The sequence below is a fragment of the Apodemus sylvaticus genome, chromosome 17 (assembly GCF_947179515.1).
Source record: "Apodemus sylvaticus chromosome 17, mApoSyl1.1, whole genome shotgun sequence".
Lineage (NCBI taxonomy): Eukaryota > Metazoa > Chordata > Mammalia > Rodentia > Muridae > Apodemus > Apodemus sylvaticus.
In genome coordinates, this window is record NC_067488.1 from 2,257,788 (window position 1) to 2,270,692 (window position 12,905).

At 46.9% G+C, this 12,905-nt stretch overlaps 1 protein-coding gene across 3 annotated transcripts in view; it reads left to right on the top strand.

Annotated features, from left to right (window-relative positions):
* Positions 1-2,480: 2,480 nt before the first annotated feature.
* Positions 2,481-12,905, top strand: part of Matn2 (matrilin 2) — a 156,484-nt gene continuing 146,059 nt past the window's right edge. For all 3 annotated transcript variants that reach the window (XM_052161001.1, XM_052161002.1, XM_052161003.1), the window contains exon 1: positions 2,481-2,710. The gene's annotated coding sequence lies outside the window, so the exon portion shown is untranslated. The remainder of the gene's footprint in view (positions 2,711-12,905) is intronic.

Sequence of the window (12,905 nt, forward strand, 5' to 3'; positions counted from 1 at the left end):
GTGCTCAGGACCACCTGTATCAAGTTGGCAAAATGGACCCCAGCACAGACCTCAGCAGAGGTAGAATGGTCAGCTGATATGCAGCAGAGTTACAGCGGTGTGATCAGTTATCTCATGAGCTCTTGGATATCACTGCCTTCATCTTGTGTGCGTATGTGGGTCCCTCTATGAAGTAGACCCTAGTCCAGTGCTGCTTCTGAATAAGGTTTCCATGAATCTGTAGTAGGGCCTCAAACACGGAAGGCAGAGTTGCCCTCCAGCAGCCCTTCTAGGCAGCTTGCATTTGTCCCCTTGCCCTGCACACACGGTACCAGCGAGGAAATCCTTGTTCCAACTGCATGTCAGGACACTGGGCTCCCATTTGACTTGCTGAGGTGGTTGGTTGGTTGGCTGGTGGTGTTGATGGTGTTTGTTTGTTTGTTTGTTTGTTGTTTTGCAGATCCAAAGAACATCCCATTAAGTAGAACAACGCATTTGACCCATTTGTCTGTCTCTCAGCCATTCTCCACCCACAGATTTCCTATTCTGAAGAATCTCCATAGAAGCCCCTGGGGGGAAACACCCACTTTAGCTGGCACAGACCAAATAATAGGGATCATTATTAAATCAGAGTCTTCCTAAAACTGGAAGGATTTCCAAATGGCTATTGTTTTCCTGGTAAATCACTGGACCCTATGGGTCTCTTGAAATAGATGCACATTTGAAGTGTAAGTTTCTGTAACTTGTAGCTTAGGTTTTCCAGCTCCTCGGGGATTTTCACGGTCTGTAACGCAGGAAGAATTTTCTTCTGTAGAATCCAAGACTAAACATCTCCTGGAGACTTTGCTCTGTTTTCTGACCTCCATCTTCTTTCTCCCAAAGTTCGAAGAAGAAATTTCTGACCAGTGCAGGCAGGCAGCAGCAGCCTGTGGCCCAAGGTTCAGGTAAGGAACACAGGGTCGTGAGGACCTTTTTATTTCTTGGCAGAAATAACTGGTTATTTCAGGCCAGAATGAATTAACTCTTTGCTTTATGGGTTTTTGTTGTTGTTTTTGTTGGTTTGTTTGTTGGTTTTGACTGCCTCTCTGTGGCATCCTAGCTGGCCTGGAACTCACCATGTAGGCCAGACTGCCCTCACACTCAGAGATCCACCTTTATTCCTGCGTGCTTGGGACTAAAGGTGTGCACCATCACCAATGACCACAACTGGGATTTTATTTATCATTTATTTTATGTATATACACTGTAACTGTTTTCAGACACACCGGAAGAGGACATCAGATCCCATTACAGGTAGTTGTGAGCCAGCATGTGGGTGCTGGGAATTAAACTCAGGAAGAGCAGTCAATGGTCTTAACCGCTGAGCCATCTCTCCAGCCCCAGGGATGAGGCCTGAAGCTCTTTATAGGAATAGGTCTTGCAGAATAGGTCTTGAACATGATGTTTGTTTGTATTCTAAAATTTGAAACTAGTTAGTTCTGATTTTCTCTGAACCTGGACAGGGTGTATTGGCTTAGCAATTGGGCGATAGAATTCGGGCTGTTGTTTATTTCTAAGCTTTATTTTATTTATATGAGTGATCTATCTGCATGTTCATTTGCATGCCAGAAGAGGGGTTGTAGATGGTTGTGAGCCACTATGTGGTTGCTGGGGATTGAACTCAGGACCTCTGGAGTAGCAGCCAGTGCTCTTAACCCCTGAGCCATCTCTCCAGCCCCAGAATTAGGGTTTTTATTAGGAGATGTCTGTCCTACTGCACAGTCCTACCATCCCAGATCGGTAAGTCTGGAGTCTGGGAGTCAGCTCAGTTCCCAGCTACTGCTCAGGTCTGTTTTCTCAGTCTCTCCTAGGATGACTGCTCTCTCAGGTAATGTTTCCTCTCTTCACAAAGTTATAGAAGTCTTGCCCATAATTTTTTGAGTCTTGTCTGAACTAGACTCTGTTCGTTCAGGGGAGGAACAGAGTCTTTATCTTGGCATCTTAATGGCCTTTCCCATCCCAGGGGCTGGTCCGGGGCCAGTGGATACTAGTACTGTGAATTGGTGCTGGGGGGGGGGGGTGGGTCCTAGACTGCCAAGACAACTTCTGGCCCTGTCATGGGCCATCTTAAGTCTCATCACTTCTTTCTTTATCATCGTGCTCCATGGATGCCTCCTGAAGAAAATGATCCTCAAGTCAAGTTATACAGACTCAAGCTGTGTCTCCTGTTACCAGGAAACCCTCACCCCACTTCACTCCCGCCCCAGGCCTACAAGTCCCTTAAAGCCCCCAGTTACTTCTACCTCTGGAGACCCATCCATCCCACAGGGGCTGGGAATACACTGGGAGAGTGACGTTGGCAGCAGGCAGGGAGAGGGGCCAGGGTCCTGAGCTGGGGGCTGCCTGTAGCGTAGGACAGCTCTGTCTGCTGCCTCTCCCCGCCTTCCCCATCCCCAAAGAGGACACCCCTCCTTCCGCCCGCCCGCTTCCAACCCTCGCACGGTACCGCCTCCTCGCGCCGCCCTTGCAGGGAGCCTCGTAGGCAGCCAGCGAGCGCGGAGAGCGCTCTGGGATGGGACTTGAAGGCAGCAGATCAGGACACGGTGCTGGCTCGGGATTCTTGGTGGCGTCCTGGGAGCGGTGTCCAAGGAGCTCTACGGTCCTCTGTGGGGCGAAGCGGCGGACCACGGAGACAGACCCTCACGGCTGCGCCCCTATCTCGCTTCCCCGGTGCTGGCGGCGGTGGCTGCAGGTGAGCGTGGCGCGCTGACAGATGACCCACTGACCGACAGACTCACAATCTGTCCCACTCCGGGGTAGCCGCAGTCTCCCTGGGGAGAGTAGGAGAGGAAGGTGGCGCTGCCAGGTCCCCTCGGCCCAGAGAAGTCCAGCCACGCCGGGCCAGGCGCGGGACACACGGCGCGGCAGTAGTCCCCTAGGGCCCCGCGGGGGCGCTGTGCCGCGCTGCAGGGACACTCAGACCCACTCCAAATTGACCAGGGACTGGGGATTTCTTGAGTAGGTTTTCAGTGACAGTCCTTTTTGCCAAGTAGAATATAACTTGGTTCCCCCTATAGACTGGTATCTCAAGACCAGTGTCGTCTAGATTTCCTTTGCCTTCTCTGTCCAGCTCCGACTTCCTCATATTGCTGAAGAGGGATAGGAAAAGGGCATTTTGTGTTGCTGGAAAACTGGAGGACAGTTTGAGAAGAGGATAGAAAAATATGGGGACAATCCGTTGTAAGATCTCCAGGAGTAGATGTTCTGGAGACTCTACAGTACTCTACAGCAATAATTGTGGCACTCCCACGATGCATCTACAGAGTGCAATTCCCATTAGCCTTTGAAGAATGGGCAGTGAAGCTGTAAGGGTAAAGCCCAGAGAAGGGCTTGGGAATCAGTAGGCCTCATTCATCCCCCCTTCCCCCCCACCCTCCCACCCCTCCATCCCCCCCACCCCCCGACCCCCGCTGCCGAGTGTGCAGGCTGGAGTACTTGGAGATAACCAGCAACACAATGCCTTAGTCTTCTCAAGCATCTAGTGGGACTATAATGCCTACAGGACTAAATAAGATTTGACGGAAGTACAGAGAATAGTTCTAGAAGTCTCTTACGCTAGTGAGCTCTGCCACTCACCTTTCCGGAAAAGGAAGGTCCTGTGTGAACACTGAATTCATTCCCTCCCTAATTCTAGGGTAACACCTTTTGAGGGGCGCTCTAGGATGGCAGGTAACTTATATGTGTTAGTGGAGTTTTTGTGCAAATGTTCACTCTAGCACATTGTCCCTGCCTTCTTTCAAAGTGATAATTTCACAAAGCCAGTCAAGATACCAAGGTGAGTTTGTGGCCTGGAAGGTTTCCTCTAAGCCTCTGAAGTTTATTCTCTTAGAAACTCCACCGAAGAAGGCAAAAGCTACAGGTTTTCATCTTCTATCTCCCTTCTGTTTCTTCTTTTATTACAGTTGATAGAATTCCGCTTCAGGCCACCATGCCACCAGCCAGATCTTTCCTATAACCCAAGCTTTGGAGGTCCTGCCTTCCGGAGTCCAGGCCCAGACAATCAGGAGGCATGGGGCCTCAAGTTTATTGCTGAAGATATCATAGCATAATTGAAACCTGAGAGAGTCTTGGATAACAGGCAGGTCAAACTCATCTCTCAGCTAAGACCATCAATATCTGTCAGCAAAAGGCGAGGCGGAAGCTGGGAGTGGTGGCTAATGCCTCTAACCCCAGCACTTGAAATGTAGAGAGGCAGGAGGATCACAAGTTCAAGGTCATCCTTGATTAAATAGTAATATTAAAACAAACTTGGACTACATGAGACCCTTTCTCAAAAAAAAAAAAAAAAAAAAAAAACAAAAACAAAAAACAAAAAAAAAAAAACAAAAAGGAAAAAGAAAGAAAGACAATTAGAATGATGCTCAAGCTTTTAGGAACGGCAGAGAGATGTTGCTCCTTGAAAGACAAGGAAGGAAAATGAGACACTGGAGAGTCTGAAAAAAAATATCCAGTTTGCCTAGATGCAGTTCTTATTGGTAACAAAGAGAAGGCACAGAGTTATGGGGGTGGGAAGGAGAAAGGGAGAGAACGCTTGGTCTCGGGGGAAGCCGAGTGAGTGAGCCGTGGCCAAGGGGATGCTGGGATCGGTAGAGCTCAGTGGGGAGGTCACAAGAGCCCGGCCAGCAGGGCCTTCGCAGCACTTCCTCTGCCATCTGCTTGCTGGCCCTGTCCCACGCATAACCACCTTGCCTGGGAGCCCCAGTTCTCTGGGGGAAGCTAAATAGGATTCCCTTCCCGTCCAACGTGGGCGTGGGTATGCTGTACACAGCTCTGGGGATGGCTGGTACCCCAGAGAGTGGTGTACACAGTGTTGCTAGGAAACAGTGCCGAGATGCTCTTCCAGGAGCTCTCCGAGCTCCAGCCTATGAGGTCACCTTTGAGTTCTGCAGTACAATTCAGCAGCCAGTCACCACAGCCTGAAAGTGGCTTAGTGGCAGGGCTGGGCTACATTTCAGAGCCCTTGGCCTTTGTTGGTAGTGACAATGACAGTGACCTGGACACATTGAGGGAAAGCAATAGAACAGCTCAAAGCACCACTCTTGACATCTCATACCTTCTTGACTTCCAGTCTTATCTCCTCATACCTGTAGAGGCGTTAAAAAGCGACCTGTGCTCTGTGCCTCAGTTTCCTCATCTGTAAATCAGGATTGTTGGGAAAACTGACCTAACTTGCACATGCCAAATGCTTAATGCAGTGGCTGGCTCTGAGCAAATGCTTGGTGCTCACTGTCTATCCTTATTACCTGGGCTTTGGTGAGATCACCAGGTGAGAAACTGTCAAAGGTCATGTGATAGGTTCTGAGGATGAAGTGGAGTTCATATGACTCCATCACTGGATGGCTTCAGACTGACTTGGTTGAAACAGAAAATTTCACAAAATAGCTACACATAAAAGTCAGTAACTGAGCAGGCTCAAAGTTCCAGGAGCTCTGACAGAGAAGCCACTGTGTGCTGTGGGTGTGCCCAGCGGAATACTCATTCACTCACAGGTTATTGTGGCATTTTCCTGAGGCTGCTACAACAAATCACCACAAATATAACCGGCTTCACACCAACTCCTTGTCTTGCAGCCCTGGAAGCAGAAGCTGGAATGGGTCTCGAGGGGCTACATGGGCACATTCTTTCTGTTGGCTCAGGGAAAGTGTGGCTCCTCACATTTTCTGACTTCTAAAACTGATTGGGTTTTTTTGACCCTGGTTCCTTCTTCCATTTCAAAACCAGGGCCAACATCTTCCAACTTCTCCATCCTGTTTTGCACTCTCTCTGCATCTGTCTCTCTTCCCTGACCGGTCTATCCCCATCTCTACCTCTTCCCATCTGCCCCTACCTTCTCATTGACATTCACCCATGATTATTTCTTAGGTTTTTATAATTACATTGAGTCCGTGAGGCAGATGAAGGCTCCCTCTGCCATCTTGAGACCTTGACTCGTCCATACCAGCTAAACCCGTTATGAACCCTTGGCCTTTTTGAGTTCAGACCAGAAGTTGCTACTCCTGTTCCTTTTGTATTTTCTCTGTTTCTTGGACCAAGTACAACTTTTGATTCTGGGCCCTTAATACAGGCTGTTTCTCCAAAAACAGAATTAGGTGATTTTTTTTCAGTCTAGAAATTTTTAGCATCCAGTCCTTCTCCATTTCTAGCGAATGCGTGTATTAGGTTTTCATGTAAAAAGTCACCACAAATTTAATTGCTCGAATCAATACAAATGTACCTGCTTATTGCTATGGAGGTCTGAACTCTGAATGATTCTCATTGGGTAAGGACTGGAGCCTTCTTCAATTCCTTCCCTTCCCCACCATCCAGAGGCTTCCTGCATCCTTGGCCTAATGCCTTGACCATGATACTCGAAGTCTATGAGCATCACAGTGCCACCTGATGGGCTCTCTCTTCTGTTCTTGTTAAGGACCCATGTCATTATGTTTGGGTTCCTTGACTAGCCCAAAGTTCTCTCACCATTTTTCTTTTTTAAACAGTTATTTATTGTTATGTATATAAATGTTTGTATGTCCGCCGTCCTCACAGGCCTGAAGAGGGCATCAGATCCTCTCGACCTGGAGTTACAGTGACTTTGAACTTCTGTGTGGGTGCTGGGAGCTGAGCCTGGATCAGTTAGAGCTGGAGAGCTGGTAATTCCTGGGCTCTCTATTATTGTTCGGGTAGCTCATGGCTTTGAGCTCACGACCCCAGTGCAGCCCCCTGAGTGCAGACATTACTGGCGTATGTTCCACCGTATGTGGTGTCTCTCCATTTTTTTTATTTAATTTGTTTTATGTATATGAGTACACTGGAGCTCATCTTCAGACTGTAACTGTCTTCAGAGGGCACCAGGTCCCATTACAGATGGTTGTAAGCTATAATGTAGTTGCTGGGAGTTGAACTCAGGACCTGTGGAAGAGCAGTCAGTGTTCTTAACCACTGAAGCATCTCCCCAGCCCCGCTATCTCTCTGTTTTAAAGGAGTTTTTTGTTTTTAAAGGTCATTTGATTACTGATCTTAATTTTTGTTCTTAATTTCCTTAGGAAGCCTTTAGAACGCTGTAACTCTCCTGCATAGGACTGGAGAGGGCTCTCGGGAGTGGCAGTGGTGCAGCCTTGCTCACTAATCGTTCCCCTCTCGAAGGCACAGGATGATCCATGTAGGAGAGGACCCTGTGTGGCATTCTTTAAACGCTGCAGTTCTGGCTGGGCCACAGCAGGATTTGAGAGCCTCGCCTCGCTTAGCACTGAGTGCTTATCTGGGGTTGTGGCTCTACAGAGAATGCTCTCCTAGCACTCTTTGCAAGGACCAGGTTTCAGTTCCCAGCATGCACTTACCTCTTGTGGTGCTAGGGACTGAACTCCAGACCTTACAACACATTAGGCAAATGCTTTACCAACTGAGCTTAATCTACAGCTTCAGTTCGCAGCACTGAAAGGCACATAACTAAGTGTATAAGATACAGACACAGGGTAGGTCAGCCGGACCCTGCACAGTGAACAACGCGGCAGAACCTGCGGCTCTGCGCCTCGTTGAGTCCAAGTGAATTACTGCCTGTCTTCTGAAGTACCTGTCAACACAGATTAATTTTTAGAATTAAACTGTTTGTGATGCTAACATATGGAAAAGTGCCCAAGTCGAGGAAACTGCTGAGTGTGAACAAGGGTATAAATAACAATCTGATTTATCAACAGGATCATCCCAGCACCCAGAATTCCTGTTTCTATCCATTTCTGTGTGCCAGTCCTCTCATGTAGCCACCATACTGATTGCTATGATTGCAGATTAGTATTTCATCTTGTTCATTATTATACTGATAATTTATCATGTACATTATGTATCATGCTGTATACAAAGCAGTGATTCATTCCTACTGCCGCACAACATCTCACTGTGTTTATCCACTCAGTTCTCGGGGGATGCTGAAATTTGTTTCTAAAGGGTGATAATCTACCCAGCACCTCAGCTGTCATAACTCCATTCAGGCAGGAATGAAGACACCGTGTGGAGGTATATGTCTGCAATGGAGGCTTAATGCTGGGGGGGGGAGGGAAAGAAGACAGGGTGAGGGGAGAGAAATATGAGGATATATGAGAGGGTATATGGGTACCCACAGTCCAGAAGAAAATATCCGATCCCCTGGAGCTGGAGTTATGGGAGCTGCCAAGAACAAGTTCTGGAAACTAAACTTCCATCCTTTGGAAACGTATCAAGTGCTCTTAACTCCTAAGCTAAGGATGATTTTAAAAGAGCCACACAATGCTAAATGGTCTTGGGGATAGAACTCAGGTGGTCATGGTTGATAGCAAGAGCATTTACCCACTGAGCCATCCCCCCACCCTGCCACTTCCTTTTCTCATGTGAATGGGGCTTAGCATTGGCTATGGGCTTTTCCAGGAGAGCAGGGTTCTATGGGCCCGTGGCCTTGTTTAGGTAGAGACGCTGCTTTGATGCCACGCCTCTTACCAATGGCTAATTACAGACCACAGTGTTATGACCCACGAGTAAGGTTACATGAATACCGACAGCCAGATCTCTCAAGACCCACAGCTCACTCTGGAGAGACCCAGCTTGCCTGGTGAGTCAGATAGAGATGCTTAGAAGGCCCCAGCTGTTCGAGCAGCCTCCTTCCTCTGCCCTGGCCTCTTGGTTAAGCTTCCTGAAAGGACCCATTGTCTCATGGAAAGGAGACGAATGGCTAAAACAAAAGTCAAAGCGCTTGTATTATTTCAAAACATTCCTCTGTGCTTCACTGTAGGCTGCTTCACGCAAAAGTTCTCATTTGCTCAGAGTTTAAAGGGCTGTCCTTAAAAGCCTTCTCATTTTCTCTTAGCAATGTTACATATTCTTCAGATGCCAAGAGCTGTAAATGCCAAACCAAGAAAGTACCATTGACTTGAGGACATGCATCAACTTATTATTATGTGTAAAATCCATGTTGTCTGATTATAATTATATTACACAATTTCACCATTATTGTGTATTTATATAGTATCTTTTTATTTTAATTAGCATATACTAGTGACTATAGTGATGGGTACACTCATTACGACTTTTCAGACACATGCCCAGTGCATTCAGACCATTTGCCTCCCCTTGACCTTTCTTGTCCCCTCCTGCTCCCACTCATCCCCTTCCTCTTCCCATGCCTTAAAGCTTTAATGGGGGTTCACGTGGCGATGGAGACCAACCTCGGAGAGTCAGTTCTTTCCAAGCAGATCTCCAGCCTTGAGAAGCAAGTGCTTTAGCTCCTTATCTGTCCCACTGGCCTTCGTGTCTGTGTGGTGCACGCCCCCATCTCTGACTCTCTCTCTCTCTCTCTTTCTCTCTCTCTCTCTCTCTCTCTCTCTCTCTCTCTCTCTCTCTGTCTCTCTCTGTGTGTGTGTGTGTGTGTGTTTAAGTTTCGTTAGAGAAACAGAGGTAACTTACAATGGCTACACCACTGAAGAAAATGTCTCTCTCCCTCTTAGCAACCATTAGCTACTTAGAGATCCTTGGGGAGGGACAGGGCCTGGGAGCTTGTCTCCCCTGCACAGGGGGTCACGGGGGTATTAACAGGCACACCCAACCTTGTGCAGGTCTTGTATTGGCAACCAGAGCTGCTAGGTGCTCTCACCCATGCCCAGAAGACCATGGCCAGGCCATGCCCAGGAGACAGTGTCCTACAATATTTCAACTCTTCCTCCCTCTTCTTCGATACCATATTTTTTAAATAATAGCTTTTTTGAAGTTTAACTTACAATGAAATTCATTAATTTTAAAGGGTACAATTTGGTAAATTTCAACAACTGCATCGCTCCATCATAACCGTAAGGTAAATGTCTCCGTAGCCTCCTAGCTTTCCCTTCGGCTGCTCTGTGGCTGGTTCCCTTTTCTTACCCACAAGCCCATTGATTTGCTCCCTACTCTTGTTATGTAGTCTTGCCCTTTATTGAATTTCCTGTAGTCAGAGAATCCAGAGCGTCATCCCTTTGTGCTGCTTTCATTTGGTGTGGTTCTGGGGCTCAGCCAGCAGAGCACTCCTAGTTCATCAGTAGTGTCTGGTGTGTGGACTCTAATTTGCTTCCCATTCATCCGATGAACGTCATTGTGTCATTTCCATGTTCAGCGTTGGGCAGCACAGCCTCTGCAAGCATCCGGGCAAGAGTTATTATGTGGATGGATGCTCTTGTCTTCTGAGTAAGTGCGTAAGGTCAGGGCTCAGAGAGGACAATGCTTTTGATTTCCCTGGAATTGAAGGGCTTCCCAGGGTGTGGCCTTTCAGTGGTAAAAGCGTGGGTGAATAGACTAGACAGTAGGTTTACCCTGTGCTGTGTTGTTTAGGTATAGCTTTATGAGGGGCTGGCAACTGTGCTCCAGAAGGACACACCACTTTGGATGCTTGCCAACAAATTGTGAGGGTGCCAGTGTTCTTGCGTCTTCTCAACATGTCAGGCATCGCATCATGGTGGCTACTCAGTGGGTTTGTCATGGTGCCTCATGGTGCCTCTGTCTGTGTTTTCTTAACAATTAACATTTGAACCTCTTTTTATGTTTGCCCTCTAGTGATCCTCTTAGTAGTAGTTTGAATAGGAATAGCCCCCATAGACTCACCCTGGGTTTGAACACATGGCCATAGGGCATTCGCTATTAGGAAGTGTAGTGTTGTTCGGTGGACCTGTGGCCTTGTAGGAGAAAGTAGATTACTGTGGAGGTGAGCTTTGAGGTCATTTATAGTCTCAAGCTGCATCCAGCAATACAGTCTCCTTCTGCTGCCTGCTGCCTCTCAACTCCTCCTCCAGCACCATGTCTGCCTGAACACTGTGGTGCTTCCCACCATGATAATGGACTGACCCTCTGAAACTGTAACCAGCCACAATGAAATAAGATATAATAAACAATCCTTTATAAGAGTTGCCATGGTCATGGTGTCTTCCCACAACAATAGAAAACCCAAACTAAAACATTCTTCAAACCTTTGCATATTTTAAAGTGGTCCTCTTTTCTTTTTATTGAAAAGGGCATACATTTTATATTAACTGTATAAATAATTAATCATATATATTTATAAATAATTTCTATCAGTTTGTGGCTTACCATGTCATTTCCTTTTGAAATAAGAAAACTGTAAATACTTTCAGTTATTTGCATATATTTAAAAATTGTGAATTGGGGTTGATGAGATGGTTCCGTGGGTAAAGTTGCCCATTGCCAATCCTGACGATCTAAGTTTGATCTCTGGAATCCACATGGTACAAGGAAAGAACCAAATTTTGCAAGTTGTCCTCTGAGTTTCATGTGCATACTGTAGCACACATATATCATACATGTGTATACACATACATAAAATAAATGAATGTAAAAAGCTTTTAAGAATTATGAACTTCAGTATTGTTTTGTAAGTAAACATATTAGCTGGTCTTATGCTAATGAAATGGCTCACCATGACAAAATTAGTGTATAGTCTCTACTAAATGGCTTGTGTGCAGGATGATAATAACAGCTGGGCTGTCACGATGATTCAGAGGGTAACGATCCTTGTCCCTGACTCTGACACCTGAGTTCAATTCCTAGAGTCCACATTGTGGAAGCAAAGAACTGACTTCCACAAGTTGTCCTCTGACCTACATGAGCACACTGAGGAATGTGTACGCCCCCCCCCCCCAGTAAATAAATAAAGTAAAAAAGAGAGAGAGAGAGAGAGTAACAAAAATAGCTAGCATTCATTCAGTACTTATTATGTGCCAGGTGTGTGTGTGTGTGTGTGTGTGTGTGTGGTGTGTAATGTGTACAAACTGATTGAATTAATGCAACAGTATACTGCCTGGTTTTGTCTGCCGATTTGATTTGACACAAGCTGGAGTCCTCACAGAGAAGAGAGCCTGAGCTGAGGTAATGCCTTCTTGAGATCCAGCTGTAAGGCATTCCCTCAAATGGTCATCAATAGGGGAGGGCCCAGCCCACGGAGGGTGGTGCCATCCCTGGGCTGGGGGTCCCGGGTTCTATAATAAAGCAGACTGAGCAAGCCATGGGGAGCAAGCCAGTAAGCAGCACCCTCCAGGGTGTCTGCACCTCCAGGGTGTCCGCGCCTCCAGGGTGTCTGCACCTCCAGGGTGTCCGCGCCTCCAGGGTGTCTGCACCTCCAGGGTGTCCGCGCCTCCAGGGTGTCCGCCCCTCCAGGGTGTCTGCGCCTCCAGGGTGTCCGCGCCTCCAGGATGTCCGCGCCTCCAGGGTGTCCGCACCAGCTCCTGCTTCCAGGTTCCTGCCCCGTCTGAGTTCCTAACCTGACTTTCCCTGGTGATGGCATGTGATCTGGAAGTGTAAGCCAAATAAATCCCTTTCTACCCAACTTACTTTTCAGTAATAGTGTTTCACCACAGCAGTAGAAACCCTAACTAAGACAAACAGCATCTATTGTTTGATCTCAATTTAAAGACAGGAGACTGAGAGAAAAGCAAGTGAACTACCCAGTTAGATGGCTTGAAATATTTGACTTTGTTTATTTTTAATTTTCTATCCCTCCCTTGTCTTCTGTACCTTTTGCTTGATGATAGTGAATTGAAAGCGAAACAATTCTTTAAAGTTTAGTTAAGCACCCTCACCTGGGCAGCAGAGTCGAGCTGACCCTGACCTTGCAATGAACACTTGTAAGCAAAGAAGTGTGGTCAAAAGTGTATTCTGTGGACACACCATGACACACCACAGCTTCCATAATGAGATTTTTTTTTCTTTTGGTGGCAGAGGTTGCTAGGATAGAAGGCAGGTATAAGGGCAGGGGGAGATGAGTGGGGTTGGGGTGCATGATGAGAAATTCACAAAGAACCAATAAAAAATTAAAAAGAGATATCTAGTTAAGCACAACCACAATGCAATGAGGTCTGTTTTGGAAAAATGATAATTGTACATTACACCATCTTTTAAATGTTTAA